This window comes from Mercurialis annua, linkage group LG6 (assembly GCF_937616625.2).
Source record: "Mercurialis annua linkage group LG6, ddMerAnnu1.2, whole genome shotgun sequence".
Lineage (NCBI taxonomy): Eukaryota > Viridiplantae > Streptophyta > Magnoliopsida > Malpighiales > Euphorbiaceae > Mercurialis > Mercurialis annua.
In genome coordinates, this window is record NC_065575.1 from 15,985,934 (window position 1) to 16,013,076 (window position 27,143).

The window sequence follows — 27,143 nt, forward strand, 5'->3', positions numbered from 1 at the left end:
ATGATTTGGAGTTTAAATGATAGTAATAGGATTTGTTTATATGTATTTAGAACTGAAACGAAAAGTGTTTGGATTGATATAGAGTAATTAAGTGTTTGATGGCAGAATATTGCGCTGCAGAATATCAATATTGCGAGGGTAATATCTCGAGATTTATATCTTCGAATTAAGTTCCGTTTGTTGGTACGAAAACTTAAAGATGTTATCTAAGAGTGTCTGAGTTTAGGTTTCTGCTAGTTTGGCCTCTAAGTGCCCCAAATGAAGCAGGACATTAAGTTGCACGTAACAGTTCTGAAATCGGGACAACCCCAAGTTATTAACTTCCAGGCTAATTTCCGACACCTTCGGGTGCTAGAATTAGTCCGAGACCTAAACAAAAACCAAAGATGACATTCTAAACTTTACGAATGTCGGTTTCATATAGAGGTCGGACTATTTTACATTAGCAATCATAGTCGACTACAAGGTCAATAATGCAACAAGTTATGAACTTGTTTAATCTCGAGTTTATGTGTCTATCGTCTTAGAACCTCACTCAAGATGTATATGATTTGTCCTAGGTTCTAAAAAGCGACCTACTAGCGGACAAGGAGCTTAGGGAACTTAAACTATATAAATCAAAGATTATGGATAAGCAAGCAGTGAGTTTTACTATGTGGTTGTTTACATTTGACGTATTTGAATGCATTTCTTTATATGCAAATTGTTTATACAAATTGCATAGCACCATTTTATAAATGAATTGCTTTGTTTAAAATGCACATATCATGATTTGGAACCGGTATAGATCCGATGAAACAATCTTTCCTATTAAGCGGCAATAGGAACTGTGTGATCACTAGTTAAGCTTAAGTGTTCGATGGTATAAGTTTAGGGATTCTATGGTATTTGATCTGATCATTATTTGAAGACGTCTTCCTCGCTTGTATGTCTGATAAATGATATACTTGGTTGAATTATCTCGAGACCTGTATCATGGAGTAACTCGATGGAATTCTCTCGGGACTCAGATGTTCGAAGGAAGTGGTACAGTAACTCGATAAAGTATCGTGGTACTGTACTACTTTGTAGTGGACAACTTGGTGGAATTATCTCGAGACCCTACCATTTGGAGTAAGTTATGTGTTTGAAGGATATGAGCAGTAGTACGGATAACTCGGTTGAACTATCTCGGGAGCATACCATACGGAATAAGTATGCAAATCGTTCGTAATTTATCTCGACCAGAAGTTGAGAATAGTTTGGTTCTAGCATAAGTGTTAAGGTTTCAGTTGGATATTCATACATGGATGCATATGATTGATTGATTAAAACTGCACAGTTTTGAATGTTTTAATTAATACTCATCTGTAAACTAGTGAACTCACTCAGTCTCGACTGACCCCCCTTCCCCCCAACAGTGTATGTTGCAGCTGTGTGGTCTATGACAAGACGAACTTCTACCTTTGTTCCAAAAGTCTGTATGATCATGAAGAAGGAGTCAATCAGTAGTGCTGCAGTAGGTCAATTCCTAGTATGTATGTTTGTTTGACAAATGGTTTTAAAAAGATTGTTTTGACTCTGATATGAGTATAATGTATGAAACTGCGCATTAAAACCATTTGTATGATATGGAATGGGTTGTACTAGGATGTGGGACATCGCATGGTAAGACCCAGGTTCCTATGTGACTTTTTCAAGTTTTGAACAGACATTAGTATACGTCTAGCTTGATAAGGCTTTTACAAAAACTTTTTATGTACGAAAGAGGATTTGTATGTTTGAATGTTTGTAAAAAAAATTTATAACGCTTTTTTATGACTTGCTACGGGTTTTGGAACTACCATTTCCATTCCCTAGCGCTGGTCGCGGCTTGAGATTTCGGGTCGTGACAAAGTTGGTATCAGAGCAATGTTTAGATTCATAGCCATTGCCCATATGCCATTAGTGATTGTTTGTACCTAGGTTTACGTTGTCACTAGGTTAAGTTAGGAACTACTGCAGCTATAGGATTCGAGTCATGTCTCCCATACCTATTCTTAAGTCTCCTAGGTTCTCAACCTTCCCTTTTGGGATATAAGACTATTATATATGCGTGCGTATAGTCTAGACGACTCAATATCGATGCTTGCATATCAAGCATGAAATAACGTGAAGGCACTGTCAAAGTCATTCAACGGTAGCACAAAGGGGCGTTTTGCGAAAGAAGCACGAACTCAAAGAAATGAAGTGGTATGGGGAATTCTTACTAGTTACAGTGTTTAGGACCAGGAAGAAACTTACAAAACTAAATTTTATGACCTGTTATGGTTTTTCATTTATAAAGATTTAAAAAAGCGTAAGTTGTGGCAACTCTTGGTGTTACGGATGGGCTAGGACTTTAAAAGCTTGAAGATGCTAATTTTGATGGGCTTGATGAAGAGGGCAGAATGCATATCCAAGATCTGTTGAGTTTATCCCAAGGACCAAATACAAGGTCACGGGCCAAGAAGCTTCAAGAGACCTTATATGGTTATATACAAGGCTGGGCTAATCTTCAAACTTATTCAAATGAAGATTCTGAAGAATGGGCTTTGTATAACATACTTAAAGCCAATATTCAAGACTAGGGTTTATTATTTCGAATTTTACTTATTTACAAGTATGCCATTGGTTGGTGAGACATTATAAATACTTTGTTTTAGGGTTTTACAATCAGATTATGATATATTGATATTTGTTTCATAGAAACCCTTGTTTTATTCTTGTATTCATATTGAATGCTTTTCACTTATCAAAGATCTGATCAATCTTTGTGGCGTGCTAGTAATTAGGATTTAAAAGACTTAATCTTTAAGGTTCTATTTACACTTGATCTTTGTAATCTGATCTAGAGTGATCCTGGGATTTTGAATTAGATAGGTATTGGATTTTTAGGTTAGTGATTATACGGGTTCTTGGGCATTGCATTAGGGGTTCGTATAACCTATCGCTGAAGGTTCGTATCATTTAGTATCAGAGCTTTGGCTCTTGAAAATCAGGTTGGTTATCCATTTATTTCATGTGTTTGATTTAATGTTCTTGTTCTTAAATTTGTTGTTTAAAACAAAAAAAAAGGGAGAGAAAAGGAATCCGAAATTCTGTTCTTGAAATTTCATATAAAAAAAAAGAAAAGAAAAGTACAAAAAAAAAGAGAGAGAAAAGGAATCTGAAATCTTAAAGAAGTTATAAGGTCTTTTTATTGGGTTTGATATTTGTGAGTTTGATTGCAAAAATTAATGTGTGTAAGTGAAGTGGTGAAAATCAAGAGCATTAAAGGGGTTATTAATTGGCAAATCAGTTCTGAATTTTTTTCTAATCTAAAGGGATCTTGTATTGAGTTTAAGGCTGTTTTAAGTGTTTTATTTGAGAAATTCGAATTTGAAAGGATTGACACCATATAAGATCTTTTCAACTCATATTAAAGTTTTCTAGGCTTTCTTTGATTACTTTCCAAATTGCTTTTCTTTACCTTTTTTTTTCTTGTTTCCTAAACATATTCTTGCATCTAGATATTTCTTTTATTTGTCTTTTGATTCCATTTGAGTTTTCTTTTCTTTCAATTCTGTTTTCTTTGATCTGGATACACATTTGCTGTTTTCTTGATATATATTGCGCTTTTTGCTTCTTAAGTATTTAAAACTTTATTATTAGTATTTTCATAAGGTTTGGTTGGAAATTTGTAGTTGAACTGATTCACATAAGCATACTTGATATAAAGCTTGAGTGATGTGAATTAAGCCTTGTGAGATCATTATTTTTGTGTGTTAAACACGAGTGAACAACCCTATCTTTTGAGTGCAAACACGTGAGGGAGTGTGTGAGGAATCTGTTTGCTCTTAACTTTTTTTTGTTTCTTTTGCTATTCTGCCGTCTTTCTTTTTGAGGGTGACTATGTCAAGTGGATCAACGGGTGAACGGGTTGGTGATGATACAACTAGGTTACCTCATGAAGGTATTCCTTTAGCACAATTTCAAGAAAGTGAAAGAGTACAAAGGAGTATGGCTAATCTGGTTGAAAGATTAGAAAGAATGGAGCTTAATAATCAGACTTTACAAGAGCAACTTGCTGCAATTGCTGGGGCAGTAGGTGCAAATCGACAAGAAGTGAGGGAAAATGCTCCAAATTTGGGTGTAAATGCAATAAATGGGAGAGCTAATGTACCTAATGTGGGAGTGAACATGGGAGTGAACATGGGAGTTCATAATAATGGGCATCCTCAAGATGTTGATTATGACGATTATGATGAGTTTGATCGGCATGAACCTAACTTAGGTAGAGGATTTGTTGCTGGTCCCGGTGCGAGGAGAAACCCTAATATTGGTAGAGGCAATCCAGGTGGTCATTATGGTAGCAATTGGCATAATAATCACGATGATGTGGACAGAAACCTAGGTAGCATCAAATTTCAAATTCCTAATTTTGCCAGTAAGACTAACCCTGATACCTATTTGGAGTGGGAGAAAAGGGTAGATATCATTTTTGATTGCCATAATTTTTCTGATGAGAAGCAAATGAAGTTAGTGGTTAGTCATTTTACTGAATATGCCATTATGTGGTATGAATAAATTGTAATAGCTCGGCGCAGAAGTGGAGAAAATGCTATTAATAGTTGGGTAGCTCTTAAGGATGTGATGAAAAGAAGATTTGTACCTTTATATTATTAAAGAGAGCTGTACCAAAAACTTAAGTACTTAAGACAAGGTACAAAGAATATTGAGGATTACTTTAAAGAAATATAGATGTTAATGGTTAGGCTAGATTTACATGAGGAAATGGAAGCAACCATGTCTTGTTTTCTTAGAGGAATGAATAAGGAGATTGCTGACCGGGTTGAATTAAACCATTATAGAGAGATTGAAGAAATGGTGCATCTCGCCATCAAGATTGAGAAGCAATTAAAACCAAACTGGACAGCCAAGTGTAATTGGACATCAAATGCAAATTCCAATTCGAATTGGGGTGCTACTTCAAATTCAAAACCTAATTGGGGTGGATCTTCAAAGGGCGGAAAATTTGATTCTAACAAATCTGTTTTGCAGAATTCTAAGAAAAAAGGAGTGGCAGATTCAAAGAGTTCATTCAAATCTGAGACACCTATGGTAAGAAACCGAGATATAAAATGTTTCAAGTGCCTAGGTAATGGTCATATTGCTTCACAATGTCCAAATCGAAGAGCAATGGTGCTCAAAAATCACGGTGATATTGAGACTGAAAGTGACGAAAGTGATAATGAAGAGATTCCATCACTAGAAAATTATAGTGATGATGGTATTGAAGAACCAATGCGAGGCGATTTGCTGGTTGCTAGACGTACACTTTGTGTACAAATGAAGGATGGAAATGACTTAGAGTAGCAAAGGTACAACATTTTTCACACAAGATGCCATGTACAAGGTAAGATTTGCAACCTTATTATTGATAATGGTAGCTGTACTAATGTTGCTAGTATTGCTATGGTTCGAAAGTTAAATTTGAATGTCATACCTCATCCTAGACCATATAGATTGCTTTGGCTTAATAATTATGGTGAGATTAAAGTGACTAAACAGGTTATTGTACCATTCAAAATTGGTAGATATTCTGATGAGGTGCTATGGGATGTAGTACCAATGCATGCTGGACATATCTTATTAGGTAGACCATGGCAATTTGATAGAAACTCTACACATGATGGTTTCCTTAATAGATATAGTTTTGCAAAGGATGGAAGCAAAGTTATCTTAACACCTCTTTCTCATAAGGATGTGTATGATGATCAGTGCAAAATTGAGAGAGAAAGAGCTTAAACTGAAAATAGCAAATGTATTGACGAATCACTAAAGAGTGATAAAAACAATGGTATTCAATCAAGTGAGAAATCAAAACACAACAGGGGTAGCTTTTTCGCTAAATAAGGCGAAATTAGGCATGCATTGCATTCTAATAGGGTAGTGTTTGTGGTTACTTACAAGGATATATATTTGAAGACTTCTGATCTTGATCTTGCCTTGCCAAGAGAATTTTGTTATTTGTTGCAGGAATTTGATGATGTTTTTCCCGATGATATGCCAAGTGGTTAACCACCTGAAAGAGGCATTGAGCATCAAATTTATTTTGTACCCGAGGCTGCCATACCAAATAGACCAGCCTATAGAAGTAACCCTGAAGAGACAAAGGAACTTCAAAGGCAAGTGGATGATTTAATGGAGAAAGGGTATGTTAAAGAAAGCTTAAGTCCATGTGCGGTTCCTGTGATTCTGGTTCCAAAAAAAGATGGCACATGGAGAATGTGTGTGGATTGTCGTGCAATTAATAAGATAACGGTAAAGTATCGCCATCCTATCCCTAGGTTAGATGATATGATTGATGAATTTCATGGTGCATGTGTTTTTACTAAGATTGATTTACGATCTGCTTATTATCAAATTCGCATGAAAAATGGGGATGAGTGGAAAACTGCCTTTAAGACCAAGTATGGGCTGTATGAGTGGCTAGTTATGCCATTTGGGCTTACAAATGCACCTGGTACATTCATGAGATTGATGAACCATGTCTTGCGTCAATTTCTTGGTAAATTTGTGGTTGTTTATTTTGATGATATTTTAGTTTACTCCAGGTCTGATTCTGATCATACAATCCATGTTAGGGCTGTTTTAGAAGTTCTTCAAAAAGAAAAGTTGTTCGCCAATCTGAAGAAGTGTAGTTTTTGTTTAGATCGAGTCAATTTTCTTGGATTTATTGTTAGTTCTAATGGTTTGGAGGTTGATACTGAAAAGGTGAAAGCAATTCTTGAATGGCCAAAACCAACTAATGTGAGTCAATTAAGGAGTTTTCATGGATTGGCTAGCTTTTACAGGCGTTTCATTAAAGATTTTAGTACTTTAGCTGCACCTTTGAATGAATTAGTCAAGAAAAATGTTTCTTTTAATTGGGGTGATGCACAAGAACATGCTTTTAATTTACTTAAAGAAAAATTATGTAGTGCACCTTTGTTAGTTTTGCCTAATTTTGATAAAATCTTTTGAGATTGAATGTGATGCAAGTTGCGTTGGAATTGGGGCTGTATTGATGCAAGAGGGGCGTCCAATTTTCTTCTTTAGTGAGAAACTAAATGGGGCAGCCTTGAATTACCCAACATATGACAAGGAGATGTTTGCCTTGGTACGCCCCACTTCAGACATGGCAGCACTATTTGTGGCCTAAGGGGTTCGTGATTCACACTGATCATGAATCCTTGAAACATCTAAAAGGGCAAGATAAGTTGAATCGAAGACATGCTAAATGGATGGAGTTTGTCGATACCTTTCCTTATGTCATCAAGTACAAGAAAGGTAAAGAAAATGTGGTTGCTGATGCACTTTCAAGAAGGTATGCACTTCTTAATACTCTTGATTCTAAATTGTTAGGTTTTGAGTATATTAAGGATTTGTACAAAGATGATATTGATTTTCACAATGTGTATAGAACCTATATTAATGGGAATGCATTTGATGATTTTTATGTTTTTGACGGATTTTTTTTAAAAAGAACAGGTTGTGTGTGCCTAGTTGTTCTTTGCGTTTGTTGTTGATAAACGAGGCACATAGTGGTGGACTGATGGGTCACTTTGGGGTTTGTAAGACTTATGCTATTATTTGTGATCATTTCTTTTGGCCTGGCATGAAATGAGATGTTCATAAAGTGTGTAGTAAATGTATTGTTTGCATGCAAGCTAAGTCTAAACTGAAACCTCATGGATTATATGCACCTTTACCCATACCTGATATGGCTTGGACAGATTTGTCTATGGACTTTGTACTTGGTTTGCCAAGAACTAGGAAGGGTAAGGATAGTATTTTTGTTGTGGTTGATCGTTTTAGCAAGATGGCACACTTTATACCATGCCATAAAACTGATGATGCTTGTCATATTGCTGATTTGTTCTTTCGGGAAGTTGTGCGTTCACATGGAATACCTAGGTCAATTGTCAGTGACATGGATACAAAATTTCTTAGTCATTTTTGGCGTGTTTTGTGGGCTAAATTGGGTACTAAATTACTATTTTCTACTACTTGCCATCCACAAACAGATGGGCAAACTGAGGTGGTTAATAGAACCATGGTGCAATTGCTTCGCTCTTTAATTTCTAAGAATTTAAAATCTTGGGAGGATTTATTACCATATGTCGAATTTGCAAATAACAGGGCTGTTCATAGCACTACACACACTTCACCTTTTGAAATTGTGTATGGTTTTAATCTGTTGTCTCCAATTGATTTAATTTCTTTGCCTATGACTAACCTTGTTAGTGCTGATGTGTTTCTAAGGCTGATTTGGTTTAAAAGATGCACAAACAGGTGAAAGAAAGAATTGAGAAGCAAAATGAAAACGTGGCTAGGCGAATGAATAAAGGAAAAAGGCGCATTATTTTCCAACCTGGTGATTGGGTTTGGGTTCATTTTCGAAAGGAAAGGTTTCCAAACCAACGAAAGTCAAAATTGAGTCCAAGGGGAGATGGTCCATTTCAAGTGCTGGAAAGAATGTTAGTATAATGTTAGTGGTACATCCAATGTTGCTGACTGAACTCCTTTTGATGTAGGCGATGAGCTTGATTCGAGGACGAATCATCCAAAAGAAGGAGGGAATGTTACGGATGGGCTAGGACTTCAAAAGCTTGAAGATGCTAATTTTGATGGGCTTGATGAAGAGGGCAGAATGCATATCCAAGATCCGTTGAGTTTATCCCAAGGACCAATTACAAGGTCACGGGCCAAGAAGTTTCAAGAGATCTTAAATGGTTATATACAAGGCTGGGCTAATCTTCAAACTTATTCAAATGAAGATTCTGAAGAATGGGCTTTGTATAACATACTTGAAGCCCATATTCAAGACTAGGGTTTATTATTTCGAATTTTACTTATTTACAAGTATACCATTGGTTGCTGAGACACTATAAATACTTTGTTTTAGGGTTTTACTATCAGATTATGATATATTGATATTTGTTTCATAGAAACCCTTGTTTTATTCTTGTATTCATATTGAATGCTTTCCACTGATCAAAGATCTGATCAATGTTTGTGGCGTGCTAGTAATTATGATTTAAAAGACTAAATCTTTTAGGTTCTATTTACACTTGATCTTTGTAATCTGATCTAGAGTGATCCTAGGGTTTTGAATCAGATAGGTATTGGGTTTTTAGGTTAGTGATTATACGGGTTCTTGGGCATTGCATTAAGGGTTCGTATAGCCTATCGCTGAAGGTTCGTATCACTTGGAGATGAGACGTCATCACCGTATGCACAATTATGCTGATGTTTCAAAAAACAAATCATTTTGAAAGTGGCCACAAAAGATGGAAATATTTTAAACAAATTTGTTTTATTGTAAGTATACCTAGACCGGAACTCTGTAACAACAGTAAATAATCGAGATCAAGTAGTAAGTGATTCTCGAGAGGACAACAGAAACGTATAAGAATGGAAGTTGGAGAACATGATTGGGACTACGAAGTACACAACTAGTTGTAGTTAAGCAAACTACAACTTGTGTAGGATCGAGATATTACATTCGAGCTAGGACGAGCTACGGATAGGAACATCTCTAGACCATATGTCCAGGGCATTTTACCCTGAGATACTAGAAACGTGAAAAGGAAAATATAGAATCTACTAATCGACTAGTTGACTAAGATGTCAGAAATATATGAAATTTCTCACTAATGATGGGTACGACTTGAGTTAAGGATGACTCAAGGCAAGTGAAAAGTACATGATTCAAGTGTAATAGATAGTATGCCGATGAGACAAGTTTCAGAAAGATGTCTGAAAATAGACAAGGCATAGGAAAATCCTAATATCTTTTGATTGAACCGTTGGATCAGTTTAATTTTGGAATATGATATTCCTAAGACGGTTACCTAGGGATTAACCGTGTGTAATCGTCGAACAGACAACTAAAAGATAGCGGTTGTCGAAAGTAACGACAGAAGACCTGCGCTAACTTTGGTAATAAGCCAATAAGTGTAAAGGAGGAAAGTAAAATGCATATAGTTTAATTAACTAAAGATTACCACCGTAAGCTCCCTATATTTCAATAAAATTGTGAAAATTTCGATAACCGAGCCTAGTAACTGTGAAGATGTGGCTGGCAAGTACGGAATATACATGTAAAGAACATGGATTTGAAAGTCGAGCTAGAAAAGTGTTAAGTATGGCCGACCAAAGGTTGAAAATAAGAAAGAGACTTTTTATTTTAATATGAAATGTCTTGAAAACAGAGTGAGAAGTTTATAATCGGTTAATTAAAGGTAATAGCGGCTATAAAGCAGTGAGAAGGACTTTTAGCTGCAAATAAAGAAGTTGTATGCATAAGGATAGTCGATAGTGAACATAGTTTCACACCTTATAGGTAGTGCCTATAAGAGTAGGAATCATATAAAGTGGAGTAAGTCACCTTGAGAGTAAGAGATGCAACGATAAACAAGGATAACAACGTCGAAGTTATCGATACCAAGGTGTAGGATCGATGTATAGAACTATCACAACGATGTGAACTCGCAATATGAAAACACATGAATTCTAAAGAGAATAAAGATATAGGTCGATAACGCTTAAAATAAGTAAATAAGGAAAATGATCGATGAGGCTAATAAGCCATGTGGACATCAAAGGATGTAATGAAATAGAAAGGAGATACTCAACAAAGAAGTTGAGCTACAGTACGAGGATGCTATCTAATAGGTCGAGATAGGAGATATGAGAGCTTGAAGTGGGATACCCATAAAAGGGGCATTCAAGTATAAAGAAGTATAAGAAGTAAAGATGAATGAAGGATGCAAAGAGATCGACTAAGATAGTCGACATAGAAGAGGTCTAACAACTTATGTATATATAACAACACTCGATAAAGGTAATCGGAGAAAGGAAGCGAGAGAGTTACTTGGAAAGTAATCAGAGGAATCAGCTTTTATTTAGTCATAAGACACATAGAAATGAGTAAGATAGAGTTGGCATGAGCATAAGACCAACCCACTAATGGACGAGACGTTAGTAAGGATGTGATAGTATGTACCCACGAACAAGAGTGCAATCCGTTAGTAAGATCAAGAGGAACAACCTTTGACCTTATGTCAAAGATAAGGTTGGAGATATTGGAATAAGATGTCGGGGATGATTAAGAAATGTGATAAGATGAAGATAAAGACCTCATTGGACACTGGTAAAGGATATTACCAGTCCAAAAAGGTATATCTTGGAAAAGGACTCGATACATATCTAGCAATGCCAAGTAGGCATTCAACTTCATGAGATTCATGAAGCCATGAATTGCATGATGGGTAGTCAAGAAAAAAGTACTCCTAACTACCATAAGACATAAGTAAGGCTATCAGATGAAAAGTCGTATAAGTCATAACCGTAAAGACACCAATTAAGAAATGAATGATCAGAGTATCGCGGTGGAAGCAAAGGAGGAAAAGACAATCACATATGTGATTGAATACGAGGAAGAGGAGAAATGTCAAGGAAATAACGTCGGACATCGATAAACACGAATGTCCGTAAAAAGCAAAGATGAAATAGAAGTTCCTTATGGACTAAGTACAACCTAACGGCTAAGAGTTACGACTAAGGCTAAGTTCTCAAAAGATAATCAGAAAGAGATTGATAGAACTATTATGGACTAGTAGTTCCTCATGTATGTTAAAAGGAGTAAGAGGCAAGACTATATAAGACAAGAAAAGACCCAAGTTGAGGATAAGGAACATGTGTTAAGTAATAACACATCACGAGGTAAGAATCTAAAGATGAATAAGCCTCGAGATGAGGTAAAGGATTAACCTTATTCTAAAAAAGAAAGGGACAAGTACAAGTGGGTACTTAAAGAGGTTAAGAACATGTCTCAAGTACTTCAACTCTAAACGGAAGTAGTAGACAGGAAGATGAGGTATAAGAATACAGAAAGTAATTCAGATAAGGATTGTCTGGATTCTTAGTTCATAGACTCAAACAACAGTCTATGCAAGCGGCTAATGATCGCCCTAGAAAGCGACTTTTGGGTCTATTTTCGATACCTTCGGGTATCAATCTCAACCCAAAGTTCCAATAGAAGTGATAAAGGAGACTGTGAACTATACGAATACCAATTTTAAATAGTGCACAAACACTTTTGAATAAGCAATTTGGAAAGCCGAAGTGAGCTAGAAGGATGATTTTTGGACCAAGTTTAAGAAAACTTGAAAAGTATAAGTCAAGTTTATGCCTAAAGCTAACATGCATAAATCAAATCTAGTATCAAGGGTGATATGACCCATATAGAGTTAAGGGGCGAATGATGACTAAAGATGCACGAATACGAAAGATAAAGAAGTGAAAGAATACGAGCCTTTTAAGGCTAAAAGTTAGTACACGAGGGGATTGTAATCCAAACGCGACAACAGATGTTTTCATGCAGTTCCGGGAACCGTATACGAAGTGGCTAAGCGCGAACTAGGAAAGTTCACAAAGAGATTGGTCATCTCTTTTACAGCGAACATTGGACATCGACGGACAAGTAACAATGATACGAAGGAATGTAATATAAGACTAACAATCCTTATAAAATGTTAGCAACTACCATAAGATGAAACGAAAGACGGGATAAAAAAGACAATTATCCAAGGTCACAAATAATGAAACATAAGAGATACACCTGTGTAGTCCAACTTGGACATTAGAGGGGAACATTATCCCCAAGGTATGATAGTTCATACTAGGTAACGAAAGGTGTAAGTAAATTTGAATATGTGATAAGGATACGCATATTAGTATATTTAAATAAGTGGCAAAAGTTTGGATTCGAGGACGAATTCATTATAAGGTGGGGTGAATGTAATAACCCTAAAAATATCTAAGTGTCTGATTGTGCTAGGAATCCTAAAATTTCGTGAATTGGACCAAGTAGGTCGGGAATGGACATCGACATAAGAAATTAAAATATGGACTTTAAACTAATAATGGTCTAAAAATATTATTATTATTTTAATGAATAAGGATTTATCGGAAAAGGAATTCTGAAAAATAAGCACGGTGGTTAACTGAGAGTTTGAGCTAAAGTGCAAATTAACCATTTTAAGCTAAAATGGACTTTCAGCCTCCTTGAGCTAATGTGGACCTTTAACCAACGACTTATTAAGTAAGGAAATGAATTTTTTATTAATTTCACCTATTATAAATAAATAGGAAATCGAATTGAGAATTAAGCACGATGGGAAGTCGTTTTGAGAGTTAAGCACGTCGGTTTGAAATTTGAGTTACAATGGACTTTAAACCACAAATTTCCTAAGGAAGTTGTTGCTTAAATGGCCTTTTAGCCACTACTTCCTTAAGAAGTAGTCATCCCATCCCATAAGTGAAGAAAGCATAAGAAAATAGAAATAAAAAAAGGTCTCATTTCTCCATGGATGGCCGAACCCCTCTCTTCTTCAAGCTTCCTCCATACCTCACCAAAACTCATGAAATTTGATGCTAATCAACCATAATCTCAAGGCTAGCCATGGTAAGTTAGCTAATTTGAGATTTCATTGGCTAAATTTGGTGATTTAAGGTTAGAAAAGTTACGGTTTTATGAACCTAATTTGGGATTTTTATGAATTAAATGAGGCAAAGTGTTCTTATGCTTGGATTAAAGGATTTAGAGTGTGAATTCTCAGCTTCCGCATGGGATAGCACATGCAAGTAATGATTGGATGAATAATTCCATTGTTTATAGGGTTTCAGATATCAAAAATATTATTAAGGTGAAATGTTTTCTTGTGGATTAGAATATTCAGGTGCAGAAAGTGGCTTTTTTGGGAAGAAACAACGTCCTTGTCACATTTGTTTCATTGCTTAAAGCTGAGAATTGTATGCTGCAAGTCGAGCCATCGCGGTTGGATTTTTTCTAATCGTTTTCATGGGTGGAGGATTTCAATCAATCTTTAACACGATTGGTATGGGTTTCCATTATAGGTTTGCCTATTTTGCTATGGAATGCGAAGGTGTTTATGGAAGTTGGAATGCTTATTTTGCTTTGGGTTTCCATTACTGTTCATCCGGAAGTTTTGAGTAAATGTCGACTGGACTCGGGACTTGTTCTCATCTCGAGCACCTGTAATTTTATTAACCATCTGGTGGAGATTAAACTTGGAGACAAACAACTTTCAATTCATACGGTGGAATCGTCTATGCCTGTTACATTTGATGATGCTGAAGAAGTACAGGTAGTGGTTGTTGCTTCAAAACAAATATCCACGTTAAAAGTGGGTGATGTGGAAGGAAAGGATAAATTTGCAGCACCTTCAATAGACAATATGGACTCACTTGCATCTGGGGAACATCAACTTGTTGTGCAGAAATAGTTGCAGCAACAGTCTGCTACAAATCTGCTGATGAATTTATTGGCGGTAAGGAGAGGGCTTGTTGATGTGGAAGTTGAAATTGAGAGGGAGGAATCAGATCAAGCTAATTTACATCAGTAGATCTCCAGAGAGTATATGGCAGGAATTGATATAGAACAGTAAATTAACTCGAATCAAAATGAGGTGGAGAGGATGGATTTTAGTAAGGGGTCAGCTGGTCATACGATTAAAAAGATAGATTACTTAAGGATAATTCATTCTTGTTAAACAAACCAAGTAGAAGAGGATAATGAATTATTTGATAATGACATAGCTAACAAGAATCGTTTAAACAGTACTGTGAGGGAGAACTCGGCTACGTCAAATGCAGAAAATGAGGTCGAAAAAACTTGGAGGATTGGGTATGACTTGGGTGTATTTAAAATGGAGTCTAAGGAGGCAACAATGAAAGAGCTTTTGAACAAGGTCTATGGTGTTGGGCAGTATCTCTCTTCTCTCACTTAGGGTTTATTTATTGTTTATGTCGATGCCACTTTGTTTTGTTTCGTGGAATTGCAGGGTGGTCTCTCTAATATGAGGAAGCAGTCTTTTATTTGTAAGTTAGTATCAGATCATAATTTATTTTTCATTGGCTTGGTGGAATCTAAAATGTTGGTAGATGATTTTTTGTTTTGAAATTTATGGCCTAACTTGGATTGTCATTTTGCGTGGCTTTTGTCGGTTGGTGCTTCTAGGGGATTGGTTCTTATATGAAATTTGGTTCTCTTGAGAAATGTTTCGATCTCGAAGGGAAATAGATGGATTGCTATGGATTTTATCTATGACAATGATTTTTTTCTCCATATTCTTATTTATGCTAGAAACATAGCAGCAGAGAGACTTTTATTATGGCAGGAGTTAACCCATTTACTGAACTGTATGTGTACCATTTCCTTAGTGGTGATTTTAATGAGACTTTGGCTCGGGAGGAAAGGTTGAATGATGTGGATTATTCTACGTCTATGTTGGCTTTCCGCGATTTTGTTAAGCTCTTTTGAGTTATTGGATCTCCCTCTTCAAGGAAAAATTTTCACATTGCAAAACTTTTTCTCAAAATCGTGTATTGATAGATGCTTGATTTCTGCTTCAGCGAGTACTTCTTGAGCCCATATATCTTTATCTGCGTTGACTGGCGGACAATCGGACCATATCCCAATTATTTTTTGGTCTACTAATATTTTTTATTCGGGACCAAAGCCTTTTCGTTTTGTGGATACGTGGTGGGATCATGTAATATCCCGTGTTTTTTCGTCGTTTTTTTGATGAGCTTCCAGTTATAATTGTGGTTCGTTTGCGGGTTTGGGTTAATATTTGTGGGCCATACTCAAAGGAGTCTTTCTTTTGGTCCTAACTCGTGCACCTGAAGCAAGCACAATTGTTCTTGCCAGTTGAGATGGAGTGCACGATCATGCGGGTTTGGGTTAATATTTGTGTGCACTTGAGATGGAGTGCACGATCGTGCAGTTTAAGTGCACGACTGTGCACTTGCCTTGCCTAGTGCATGATCGTTCACTGTTCTGGCCGGGTAATAGTTCTATAAATAGACCTTTTATGTTTCTTTTCCAAACCCTATTTCATTCTCTCTTTCTAAAGACAAACCCTAGCGGTCATTTTCAAACCCAAACACTCTGAAACATTCAACCTTTATTCCTCTTCATTAGTGTTCGATTTCGGTAAATTTCTTACGCTAGTTTTGTCAATTCATTCGATATTGTCATTATCGTTCTTAATTTATATCTCTTTTGTTTTAGTTTCGATCTGATAATTTCTTCGACTATACGTCTGTACTCAATGCCCTCATTAATCCTTACGCATTGGAATTGATTTCGGTACGTAAATCTAATCCATTTAAACGTCGCTACGGTTTATCACTTTGTTTATGTTGCTGCCGACTTCTAAATCATGGTGGGCATGAATCTTGTAGTCCTTAAGCCCTATATCTCACGTCTAGTCTGAGCTTTCATCTCTGAATCATTAAAGCTTCGTTAGCTTGATTGGTATGTCGAATCTCTTGAGTTTTCTATTCTTTGTTGTGTTCGTTGTTGCTGTCATGGGTTTTCTTGGCTGAATTTGTTGTTCATATATGAGATGTGTATTGCTTAGTTTGTGATTGTTTGAGGGTTATACATTTCATATTTGCTGTTTTTTTTATTTTGATTCAATGTTTTTGGTTGCATGAACAAGCTTGTGGCTGTTCATATTCTTAACTTTTAAATCTCATAAATTCATGATTATGAGAATTTGGATGATTGCAGTTTATTCTTTTGTTTGGGTTAATTGTATTTTCACTTATCTTTTGATTTGGTTATTATCAATTACTAAAACCGAACTTTTAAATTACAACTTGATTTTAATTAATGACGGTTTACTCCTTTGAAAATAATATCGTGTTTGGAGTGTTATAAATTAATAATTATATTTATAATCTTTTATTGGGATAATTACTTGGGTATTTATCGTTTTGAGAATTTTGGTTTGATATGTCAAATTGGCTAAATTATAATTTATTTAATTTTTTAATATTTTTCTTACCTTATTTTAGTTAAGTACTGGTTGTAACTTGGGTTACTTGTGTTTAAAGCTATTGAGTTCTGTTTTTAAATTCTCATTACTATTATCAAAGTTGCTTTTATAATTATAAACTGTGGTTTATAATTTGAATAAATATGTGAGTCAGGTTAGACTTGGGTCGCCCAACATGTGAGGTTAGCTTGGTAGTTACCGGTAACTCAGCTAACCCAGTATTTGGAATTTGAATTGATTTATTATTTAATACGCATCTAATTAATATTTTTCTAAATGGATTTTAAAGCGAGAACTCAATAGAATTGACTTGTTTATGGCTTTATTAGTATTTCAGTATAGTGGTTACTTGATTGGCTTATCTTGACTTGTTCTTTGTGCTAGTCCTATGTGGTGTCTAGTACTTTTTAGAGTTAGGGTTCGTTTTTAATTATTATTTATACCTTGTCTAGACTCGTCGACCGTCTGTGTTTCTGAGGCGAACCATGATTAGATTTCTTTCCAGGTTATCACGTGGATTAGCAAGCAGTGAGTTTATATCTCTATTTACCGCTTTATTAAGTAAACTATACATTTTGTATGTATACTGTATAAACAGTTTTCGAACTATTTTCGACATTATGGATTTGATTTGGAACGGGCTATTCGATAGGCATCATCGAGACTGCGTGCACACCGGCATATGATCATATGGCATTGAGGTAGGTTAGAGATATATCTCCCCTTAGTGAGGGCGTCGGTGGAAGATATGTCTCTTGGGACCCACATGTTTATTAAGTGACAATCGGGGATCGGTTATAGAGATACGTCTTACCGACACGACAAATGGATTTAGAATTGTGGTTTAGGGTTTCAATGATATATAATGATATATAAATGTTTTTAAAGATTTTCTCACTTAATAAATATAAATGGATATATGAACTCATCTGAGTATATCTAACCCTGTTATTTTCCCAATTTTCCAGGTCTATGATTTGGGCATTGGTTGATCTGCAATTTCTTCATTCTTCGGAGGTGTTTTCTATTTTCAGAATAAATGGTGAAATTATTTTAAACTCTTAGACCGCAGTAGTACTAGGTGTCTTATGTATTAGAGTTATGTTGATGGTCTAAACTTATACCTTGTTGGAGTGGTCCAACTGTTTATTTATTGCTATTGGCATGTTTACAATGTTTATGGCTATTTTACATATTACAAAATGGTTGGAGTTTATGATTTGAGCCAAGTATACTTTGGATATATGTTGTTTCAATATGCTGCTAGACAAGGTTGAAGTCCCAGTTTCCCCCGAGCATGTGGTTTTATGCAGGTACAATATTGTTAATGATATTTGTATGTTATCCGCAAGGCTAGATATGGGTTTCGGTACAACCATACTCATACCCTAGCACCAGTCACGATCTATGAAAATGGGACGTGACACAGTTGGTATTAGAGCTTTGGTTTCAAACCAGTGCCTTTTATTTGTTATGTGTTTATTTTTTTTGGCATGATAAGTGGCCGTTTTACCCTAAAACCTACTGCGGAATTAAGATTGGAGTCATGTCTTTGACACATCATCTTTTGTTTTTCAAAACTTTCTTCCTACTCCTATAGGAATGTCGTGAGTCACGTGTGTGATTTAATTGATATATTGCTTATTAAATTGTTGTTTTCACTTGGGTGATTACTTGTTGGCTATTATGCCTTGCTTATGATTATATTGTTAAGTTTTGCCTTGTGTTAAGGGTCGTTTTGTTTCATTCTTAGGAATGAATACGCATACTCATCTTGGGGCTCAGCATAATGCTGAGGCTGATGACGCGATGTTTATCAAGGTGGACCAGAATGAACCAGGGGTTCAAGCTGGTAGAGGACAGGTAGAGGTAGAGGACGCAGTGGTGCAAGGGGTGTTCAAGAACCAGGTGCGGCAAAGCCACCGTTGGAAGCTTTTGACTTCACTAAATTTTTTGCAGGGATTGCTGCTCTACAGACCAACCAGGTTCAACTGCAAGCGGGACAAGTCGCTATGCAGGATTAGTACGCAGTGCTTGGACAATTAGTGCAGCAACAGCAACCACAGGTTTGTGGTGGAACTGTCCGTGGTGCTAGAACTACAGACCGGGATTTAGTGTTGGCTTACATGAGGCTAAAGCCGATTGAGTTTGACGGTACTAGTGGTGCACTAGATTTTCTCGAGGAAGTTGAGCATAATGCTCGGATACTTCAGGCTACCGAACGTCAAACCATTGTTCTTGTTGAGATGTCGTTGAAAGGTCTAGCTAAGGACTGGTTTCGCAGGGTAATTCATCCTGAGATGACTACTGCTACCTGGGTTGATTTTGTGGCTAGATTCAGAGAGTACTTCTTTCCATTTTCAGTGACAAAAGGTCACAAGGATAGACTGCTAACACTTTCTAGAGATGATAGGTCGGTATCAGAGTATACGACGATGTATGTGTGGTTGAGTCGTTTTTCTCCAAATATTCAGGAGGATCAGATGAGAGTGTACGACAGATATGTGAAGGGTTTAGACCCTAAGTTTGTGAGTTTATTGACTGAGACGCACAGAGACTCTACTAGCGTTGTGGACAGTGCTCGTCGTCTGGAGAGCACGTTGTTGCAGTTTGGGGAGATTTCTGATCCTTCTAAAACTAAGAAGTCTTCTGGCATTGGACAGCAGAGTAGTGGTGGAAGCTAACAATCGACACCTTCCCATTTCAAGAATAGAAAGAGGGGTGTCAAGAAGGGATTCAAACAATATACTTAAAGTTCAGGCAACAGTGGTAGCAGCGGAGGTGCTAGTTTTCCTTTCTACAAGAATTACAAACGTCGACATCCGGGCGAGTGTCGTTTAGCACCGGGCGGTTGTTTCACTTGTGGCCAGTCGGGTCAATTTTTCAGAGAGTGTCAGGCATCTGGGAAGCAGATATCAACAGTAAGTGTTGCTCAGCCGTCTTATCAGAATCAGAGACCAACTTTCTCTTCGCCGGTGGGGTTTCCTCAACCTGCCACTTCTTTTGGTGGCCAGCGGGGCCGAGGTTCAGGAGGGCGAGGTTTTGGTGGCCATGGTAACGGCGGTAGAGGTTCTAATAGCTATAGTATCGGGCAGAGTTCGCTGCAGTAGGGTCAAGGTCAGGCCAGCTTTTTTGCCTTGACTACCCAGGATGCTCGTGCATCTAACGCAGTGGTGCAAGGTACTATTTTGATTTCTTTTGTAGATGCTTTAATATTGTTTTACGCGGGTGCAACTCATTCGTTTTTGTCTACCTGTTTTGCTGACAAGTTGGGTTTAACACCATCTAGTTTGAGTGAAACTTTATCTGTGTCTAGTCCCCTATCTGATATTGTAGTGGTGGACGTTGTCTATCCATCATGTTCCGTGGTTATCCATGGGAGAGATTGTGTGCTGACTTGATTGTTCTTGATGTCCTATCTTTTGACATGATTTTAGGGATAGATTGGCTGGCACGTCATTATGCTTCAATCGACTGTCAAGGGAAGTCAGTTCAGTTTCGAATTCCGGGTGATCTACCCTTTTCGTTCCAAAGGGAGAAGGCGGAGACACCTAAGAATCTGATATCTACGATTAAGGCCAATCGTATGATGAGAAAGGGTTGTTAGGGATTCTCAGTTATGGTTCGAGATGTGGATGCAGAGGTGGGTAGTGCAAGCAGTGTTTCAATAGAGAATGAGTTCACCGATGTTTTTCCAGAGCCTGGATTACCACCTGATCGGGATATCGAGTTTTGCATAGATGTTGTTCCTAGAACAACTCATATTTCGTTACCACCGTATCTGATGGCTCCTACTAAGCTGAAGGAGTTGAAAGATCAGTTACAAGAGTTGCTAGACAGTGGTTTCATCTGACCGAGTACTTCTCCGTGGGGTGCTCCTGTTCTGTTTGTGGTAAAGAAAGATGGTTCCTTTTGCCTATGTATTGACTGGAGACAGTTGAATAAGGTAACTGTCAAGAACAGATATCCCCTTCCTCACATAAACGACTTGTTTGATCAGTTGCAAGGTGCGATGTGCTTCTCTATGATCGCCTTTAGGTCCGGGTATCACCAACTTTGATGTGCATAAGACTACTTTTCGGACGCGTTATGGGCACTTTGAGTTTCTGGTCATGTCGTTTGATTTGAATAACGCACCAGCAACGTTTATGGACATGATGAATCGGGTTTCCAAGCAGTTTCTGGATCAGTTTGTTATCATGTTCATAGATGACATTCTGGTTTACTCTTGGAGTGAGGAGGAGCATGCTTACCACTTGAGGATGATCTTACAGACTTTGCATGAGCATTCGTTGTATGCTAAGTTCTCCAAGTGTGAGTTTTGGTTGGATTAGGCTACCTTTCTAGTACACGTGGTGTCAAAAGATGGGATTAAGGTTGATCTGAAGAAGATTGAGGCAGTGATGGATTGGCAGAGGCCGAGGTCAGTTACCGAGATCAGGAGTTTTCTTGGGATAGCTGGCTACTACTATCAATTCGTGCAGGATTCCTCTCGAATATCTACACCGTTGACTAAGCTGACACAGAAGGGTGTGAAGTTTGAGTGCACTGACAAGTGTGAGGCGAGCTTTGAGAAGCTGGAGGAGATTCTTACTACAACTCCTATTTTGGCGTTACCTTATGGCATTGAGGGTTTCACAGTGAACTGTGATGCTTCTCGGACTTGGTTAGGTTGCGTGTTAATGCAACATGGACAGGTGATTACCTATGCTTCCCGTCAATTGAAGAAGCATGAGGTGAATTACCCTACACATGATTTGAAGTTAGCAGCTATGGTCTTTGCTCTGAAGATTTGGAGGCACTACTTGTATGGTGCGATTTGTGAAATTTTCACAGATCACAAGAGACTGAAATACATCTTTGATCAGCGAGAGTTGAATTTGAGACAGATGAGGTGGCTAGAAATACTGAAGGACTATGATTGTATCTTTCATTACCATCCGGGTAAGGCTAATGTGGTTGCCGATGCGCTATGTCGCAAATCTTCAGGCAGTTTGGCCCATGTTTCTGAGGTTGGGCATAGTCCAATAGCTCGAGAGTGGCACGGTTTGATAGCTTCAGGCCACTGTTTTTAGGTTTCTCAGGGTGGTAGTCTGTTGGCGCTTTTGCAGGTGCAACCAGTTTTGATTAATAGGATCAAAGCTTTACAAGTTGAGGATCCACAATTGAAATGGATTATCGATGAGATCTATCTTGATGAGAATTCTGAGTTTGTGTTTGTGGACAGAATTCTCAGGCTCGGTTCTAGACTGTGCGTTCCAGATTAAGATGGTTCGAGGGACAAGATTCTTGAGGAAGCGCATAGGTCAGGCTACAGTGTTAATCCAGGTCCTACCAAGATGTATCATGATCTCAAGGGTACGTACTGGTGGAGCAGAATGAAGAAGGATGTTGCAGAGTATGTTTCCAAGTGTCTGATTTGTCAGCAAGTGAAGCCGAAACCTCATGGACCTTTTGGCTATCTGCAGCCACTACCAATTCCTGAGTGGAAGTGGGAGCGAATTGCCATGGATTCTGTGGTTGGTTTACCACGTACTCGACAGGGGTACGATTCCATCTAGGTGATAGTCGACCGTATGACTAAGTCGGCTCATTTCCTTTCGATCAAGGTTTTGTATCCTTCTTCAAGATTGGCTCACTTGTACATCGACATGATTGTCAGTTTGCATGGTGTATCGGTTTCGATTGTTTCAGACAGGGGTTCTGTTTTTACTTCTAGGTTTTGGAAGGCGTTACAGGAATCCTTTGGGTTCTCGGTTGGATATCAGTATAGCTTTTCATCCTCAAACTAACGGTTAGTCTGAGAGGACTATTCAGACGTTGGAGGATATGTTTAGAATGTGTATTCTCAATTTTTAGGGTAGCTAGGATACTCATTTGCCGTTGATTGAGTTTTCACAACAGTTACCATCGAGCATTGAGATGGTACCTTATGAGGCTTTGTACGGACGAAAGTGTCGATCTCCTATCTGCGGGGAAGAGGTCGGCGAGCGTAAGTTGTCTGGCGCTGAGATTATTCAGATTACCTCAGAGAAGGTACCGTTAATCAAGCGTACTTTGGAGACTGTGTTTTGTCGACATAAGAGTTATGTTGATCCGAAGAGGAAAGACATCGAGTTTCAGGTTGGTGACTTTGTGTTTCTTCGGGTTTTGCCTATGAAAGGCGTGGTTCATTTCGGTGTTAAGGGAAAGTTAGCACCGAGGTACATTGGTCCTTACAAGATTTCAGAAAGAGTTGGAGTTATGACTTATCGTCTGGTTTTGCCACCGAATATGTCTTTAGTGCATCCTGTGTTTCATGTTCCTATGTTGCGGAAGTGCATCTATGATCCTTCGCATGTGATTGTGCCTGAGAGTGTTGAGATGGACCAAGAGTTATCATATGAGGAACAGCCAGTTGAGGTTGTTGATACGCAAGTGCGTAAGTTGCGGAACAAGGAGATTTCGATGGTCAAGGTTCTGTGGCGTAATCATTCTATTGAGGAGTGCACTTGGGAGACGGAGTCCGATATGCGAAAACATTATCCTTTACTCTTTCCTTGAGGTATGTGTATCATTGCTTATGTGCTTATCTTTGGTTGTTGTGTTTACTTGGTTTTTTTGTAATGAAATATTTTGGTTGCGTTTGAAATCGAGGATGAGTTTATTTCTAAGTTGGGGATAATGTAATATCCCGTGTTTTTTAACATTTTTTGATGAGCTTCCAGTTATAATTGTGGTTCATTTGCGGGTTCGGGTTAATTGAGATGGAGTGCACGATCGTGCAGTCTAAGTGCACGACCGTGCATTTGCCTTTCCTAGTGCACGAACATGCACTAGTGTGCACGATCGTGTACTTGCCTTGCCTAGTGCACGATCGTCCACTTCTGGTGTGGGTAACAGTTCTATAAATAGACCTGATACGTTTCTTTTCCAAACCCTATTTCATTCTCTCGTTCTAAAGACAAACCCTAACCGTCTTTTTCAAACCCAAACTCTCTGAAACATTCTTCATTCCTTTTCATTAGTGTTCGATTTTGGTAAATTTCTTACGCTAGTTCTGTCTTTTTATTCGATATCGTCTTTATCGTTCTTAATTCATATCTCATTTGTTTTAGTTTCGATCTGAGGATTTCTTCGACTATACGTCTGTACTCAACGCCCCCATTTATCCTTACGTCGCTACGATTTATCGCTTTGTTTATATTGCTGCTGATTTCTAAATCATGGTGGGCATGAATCTTGTTGTCCTTAGGCCCTATATCTCACGTATAGTCTGAGCTTTCATCTCTGAATCATTAATGCCACGTTAGCTCGATTCGTATGTCGAATCTCTTGAGCTTTCTATTCTTTGTTGTGTTCGTTATTGCTGTCATGGGTTTTCTTGGTTGAATTGTTGTTCATATATGAGATGTGTATTGCTTAGGTTGTGATTGTTTGAGTGTTATTCATTTAGGATTTTCTGTTTTGAATCGCTATGCCGTGGCTGCCATTTACCCATGTTTTTGGTTTGTTCATGTTTGCATTAACCTGGGTTCTTCTTAATTATGAATTCATGTTGCTTTGGGTTATTGGGTTTGATTTGTTCATTAATGGGTTGAATTCGTTATCAGAATTGTTGAGTTTCATTATATAATAAGATTGAGTCCATTAGGTATTTTTTTTATTTTGATTCAAAACTTTTGGTTGCATGAACAAGCTTATGGCTGTTCATATTCTTAACTTTGAAATCTCATAAATTCACGATTATGAGAATTTGGTTGATTGCAGTGTATTCTTTTGTTTGGATTAACTGTATTTTCACGTAGCTTTTGATTTTGTTATTATCAATTAATAAAACCAAACTTTTAAATAACAATTTGATTTTAATTAATGACGGCTTACTTCTTTCAAAATAATATCGTTTTTTGGAGTGTTATAAATTGACAATTATTTTTATAATCTTTTATTGGGATAATTATTTGGGTGTTTATCGTTTTGAGAATTTTGGTTTGATATGTCAAAACGGCTAAATTACAATTTACTTTTTTTTATAAATTTTTCTTAACTTATTTTAGTTAAGTAATTGATTGTAACTTGGGTTACTTGTGTTCAAAGCTATTGAGTTCCATTTTTAAATTTTTATTATTATTATCAAAGTTGCTTTTATAATTATAAACTATGGTTTATAATTTGAATAAATATGTAAATCGGGTTAGACTAGGGTCGCCCGACATGTGAGGTTAGCTTAGTAGTTATCGGTAACTCGGCTAACCCACTATTTGGAATTCGAATTAAATTATTATTTAATACTCATCTAAATAATATTTTTCTAAATGGATTTTAAAGCGAGAAGTCAATTGGCCTGACTTGTTTATGGCTTTATTATTATTTGAGTATTATGGTTACTTGATTGGCTTACCATGACTTGTTGTTTGTGTTAGTCCTATGTGGTGTCTAGTACTCTTTTGAGTTTGGGTTCGTTTTTAATTATTATTTATACCTTTTCTAGTCTCGTCGATCGTTCGTGTTTCTGAGGCGAACAAGGATTAGATTGCTTGCCAAGTTATCACGTGGATTAGCAAGCAGTGAGTTCATATCTCTATTTTTTATATATATTGTATAAACAGCTTTCGAACTGTTTTCGACATTATGAATTTGATTTGGAACGGTCTACCCGATGGGCATCATCGAGACTGCGTGCGCATCGGTATGATCATATAGCAATGAGGTTGGTTAGAGATATGTCTCGCCTTATTGAGGGCGCCGGTGGAAGATACGTCTCCTGAGACTCACATGTTTATTAAGTGACAGTCGGGATCGGTTATGGATATACGTCTCACCGATACGAAAAATGGGTTTAGAATTGTGGTTTATGGTTTTAATGATATATAAATGTTTTATAAAGGTTTTTAAAGGTTTTCTAACTTAATAAATGTAAATGGTTATATGAACTCGTCTCATTAGATCTGACCCTGTTGTTTTCCCAATTTTCCAGGTCTATTATTTGAGCATTGGTTGATCTATGATTTCTTCATTCTTTGGAGGTTCGTTTTATTTTCAGAATAAATGATCAAACTGTTTTAAACTCTTAGACCGCAGTAGTACTAGATGTCTTATGTTTTAGACTTATGTTTATGATCTAGACGTATACCTTGTTGGAGTGGTCCAACTGTTTATTTATTGTTATTGACATGTTTACACTGTTTATGATTATTTTATATATTACCATACGATTAGAGTTTATGACTTGAGCCAAGTACACTTTGGATATATGTTGTTTCAATATACTGCTAGACTAGGCTGTAGTCTCGTTGCCCCCGAGCATGTGGTTTTATGCAGGTACAATGTTGTTAATGATAATTGTATGTTATTCGCAAGGCTAGCTATGGGTTTCGGTACAACCATCCCCTTAGCCTAGCGCCGGTCACGATCTATGAAAATGGGTCGTGACAAATCATGAGGAGTTTGGAGACTTTATTTCTCAGAGATGGAGTTTTGTGTGTTTGAATTCTCCTAATCTGATTCAAAGATTAAAAGAGCTACGAACGAAGATTAAAGTATAGAATCTAGAGGTTTTTGCTGATTAGAATATAAAAATAAGGGAACTCTCTGAAAAAATACATGCAAGGGATTTAGCTGTAGAAACGACATTGTTGTCTGAAGAGGAAATAGCGGATACTGCTATTCTGAAAACCGAGTTATGGAACGCATAGAAACGTGTTGAATCTCTTTGGATTCAAAAGTCTAGAATAAAATGGAATTTGGAAGGTGACAAGAATACAAAATTGTTTCATAATATTGCCTCTACCCATTACAGAAACAATCACATCTCTTTTGTTTCTATGGATTGACATATCTTTCAGAGCCACAAGGTATTAGATTTTATATTCGAGAGCTTTATAGTGCCCTCTACTATCAATAGAATGGTGTCACCTTTAATATCTCTGTGTTCAATTTTCAGCAGTTCTCTGATGTGCAGGCAGCTTTGTTGATTAAGCCGTTTGAAGAGTTAGAAATATATAATGCTGTGTCTTCGTGGGGCAAGAAGATATCACCGGTTCCGTATGGGTTTAAGTTCTATTTCTATCAGAGAGCTTGGCCAGTTATGAAGGAGGTTATTGCGGATTTATTTTCTGGCTTCCACAGATTTAATATCCTTCCTAAGGGTATTAATTCTTCGTTTATGGTGTTGGTTCCTAAGGTTGTTGGATCGTCTACCATTAAGGACTATAGACCTATTAGTCTTGTCAATGGGATGTATAAGTTTCTCTCTAAAGTTCTATC

General features: G+C 37.2%; 1 pseudogene; it reads left to right on the top strand.

Annotated features, from left to right (window-relative positions):
* Positions 1–3,891: 3,891 nt before the first annotated feature.
* Positions 3,892–8,854, top strand: LOC126687662 (uncharacterized; annotated as a pseudogene).
* Positions 8,855–27,143: the final 18,289 nt, after the last annotated feature.